The sequence below is a fragment of the Gossypium arboreum genome, chromosome 10, assembly GCF_025698485.1.
Source record: "Gossypium arboreum isolate Shixiya-1 chromosome 10, ASM2569848v2, whole genome shotgun sequence".
NCBI classification, from domain to species: Eukaryota; Viridiplantae; Streptophyta; class Magnoliopsida; order Malvales; family Malvaceae; genus Gossypium; species Gossypium arboreum.
In genome coordinates this window covers 8,238,666-8,241,581 of record NC_069079.1, presented here as the reverse complement: position 1 = coordinate 8,241,581, position 2,916 = coordinate 8,238,666, and the positions used below count along the sequence as shown (strand labels likewise).

At 39.9% G+C, this 2,916-nt stretch overlaps 1 non-coding gene across 1 annotated transcript; it reads right to left on the bottom strand.

The window, feature by feature from the left end:
• Nucleotides 1-331: 331 nt before the first annotated feature.
• LOC128283252 (small nucleolar RNA R71) lies at nt 332-438 on the bottom strand. The gene has a single exon (XR_008273594.1). It is a non-coding gene; the product is annotated as a small nucleolar RNA R71 (small nucleolar RNA).
• Nucleotides 439-2,916: the final 2,478 nt, after the last annotated feature.

The window sequence follows — 2,916 nt, the reverse complement described above, 5'->3', positions numbered from 1 at the left end:
AGGAACTGAATCAAGCATAGTTAGACCTGCTGTTGCTGCAAATACTTTTGAATTAAAACCTAACACTATTTAAATGATACAACAATTTGTTCAGTTTGATGGTTTGCAGGATGAGGATCCCAACGCTCATTTAGCCAACTTCTTAGAACTATGCGATACATTTAAAATCAATAGCGTTTCTGATGATGCCATATATCTTCAGTTGTTTCCCTTTTCATTGAGGAACAAAGCTAAACAGTGGTTGAACTTGTTATCACGAGGGTCAATTACTACTTGGGAATAAATGACTGAAAAATTATTACTAAAATATTTTCGTCCGGCTAAAATGGCTAAATTACGTAATGATATCTCTTCTTTTGTGTAGATGGATTTAGAAACACTCTACGATGCATGGGAGAGATACAAGGACTTACTGAGAAGGTGCCCTCACCATGGGTTACCACTTTGGCTCCAAGTACAAACATTCCACAATAGTCTGAATCCTTTGACTCGGCAAATGGTTGACACAGTTGCTGGCGGAACCATCAACAATAAAACACCTGAAGATGCCTATGAGTTTCTTGAGGAGATGTCACTGAATAACTATCAGTGGCAAGTCATGAGAACAAAGCCCCCGAAAATAGCCGGCGTGTATAACGTCGATTCGGTCACCATGCTCTCTAATTAGGTAGAACTCTTAAATAAAAATATTCATGGCTTTCTTAATTCTTCACAGGTTCACCTAGTAATACAGTGTGAAGCAAGTAATGTTGGAACAAACCATTCGGAATACCAACCTTATGGCCACAGCATGGATAATGAGCAATTAAACTACATGGGTAATAATCCTCGACCTCAAAACAATCCATATAGTAACACTTATAATGCAGGTTAGAGGAACCACCCCAATTTCTCGTGGGGTGGTCAAGGAAATCAAAGACCACAACATCCTCTGGGCTACAACAACCGCCCTACGAATAGGAAAAGAAGCCAAACCTTGAAGAGATGCTCTCAAAGTTTATATTAGTGTCAGAAACCCATTTTCAGAACACTGAGACAACACTTAAAAATCAACAAGCATCAATCCAAAGCCTCGAAACTCAGATAGGCCAGCTTTCCAAACTAATCTCCGAACGACCACAAGGTAGTTTGCCAAGTAATACCAAACCTAACCTAAGGGAACAACTCAACGCAATTAATATTCAAGATGACGAATGAGTCGTTGAGCCTGAACTAAAATTGAGGCAAGAAACTGTAGTAAGCAAAGGTCAAGGTGAGGTAGATCAAAATGCAAACAAACCAGTGATTGTCAAATATAAACCTCGTGTACCATACCCCAACGCGACAAGGAAAGACCGCTCAGATGAACAATTTGGTATATTCCTTAAACTCTTAAAAAAAATTACATATTAACTTACCGTTTATTGAAGCTCTATCGCAGATGCCAAACGCAATGAAATTTTTAAAGAAGCTTTTAGCAAATAAGCGAAAATTGGATGAGGCGTCGCATGTGGAGCTAAACGCAGTGTGCTCAGTTATACTGAAAAATAAGCTACTGAACAAACTAAAAGACCCAGGGAGCTTTACTATTCCTTGCTTAATTGGTAGTTTAGATGTTAATCATGCATTAGCTGATCTAGGGGCTAGTATCAACGTCATGCCTTACAAAATGTTTAAGTAACTAGGTCTCGGGAAACCCAAACATCTTGCATCTGCTTCTTGAAATCTTCCATCAGCTCACCCCTACAACCAGTAACCAATAAGTCATCCACATAAAGTGAAACTATTAGCAAGGTTTCTTTCAAAGCCTTTTTCACATAAAGTGTGGGCTCACTAATGCTTTTCTCGAATCCCAGCCTTGACAGGTATGCATCAATTCTGTCATACCAGGCCCTTGGAGCTTGTTTTCGGCCATACAAAGCCTTCTTGAGCTTGTAGAGTTTATGTTCTTCACTAGCAACCTTAAATCCTTCAGGCTGTTCTATGAAGATTTCTTCCCTGAGAAATCCATTCAAAAATGCTGACTTTACATCCAATTGATGTACCTTCCACTGTTTCTGAGTAGCTAAGGCAAACAATAGCCTTATGGTATCCAATCTTGCAACAGGTGCAAAGGATTCGAAATAATCAACACCTTGTTGTTGATTGTACCCCTTCACAACCAGCTTGGCCTTATGCTTATTCAGAGACCCATCTGCATTGTTCTTGGTTCTGAACACCCATTTGACACCTATAATCTTTCTGTTTACTGGTCTATCAACTAGCTCCTATGTGTCATTCTTATGGATTATATCCATTTCAGCTTCCATGGCCTTCTTCCAGCATTCTTCTTTAGCAGCCTCTTCAAAATTTGAAGGTTCAACTATTGCAACATTACATCTTTGGTAGATGTCTGCAATAGTCTGTGCCCCTCTCATAGGTGCTTCATCAAAATTATCATCAACTGGCCTTTCTTCAGCTAGCTCCAAACTGCTGTCCAGCTGATCTTCATCAGTCAACCTTGCATTAGCATCATTCTAGCTCCATACTCTACCTTTATCAAACCTCACATCCCTATTCACTAATATTTTCTTTGTTGAAGGATCATACACCCTGTAGCCTTTGTTAGTGCTGTTGTAGCCAACAAATATTCCTGGAGCAGCCCTTCTCTCGAGCTTGATTCTCCTCTCAGCTGGAATAAGGGCATATCAAACACAGCCAAACACCTTTAGGTGTGAAACAGAAGGCTTGATTTCATTCCAGGCTTCAAAAGGAGTATTTTCTTTCACAGCATTGGTTGGCAACTTGTTGAGTAGGTACACTGAGGTATTGACAGCCTCAGCCCACAACTTGCTTGGCAGCTTGCTCTGAAATAGCAAACATCTAGCCATATCAAGTACTGTTTGATTCTTCCTCTCACATACTCTATTTTGCTGAGGAGTATAGACTGTTGTTAGC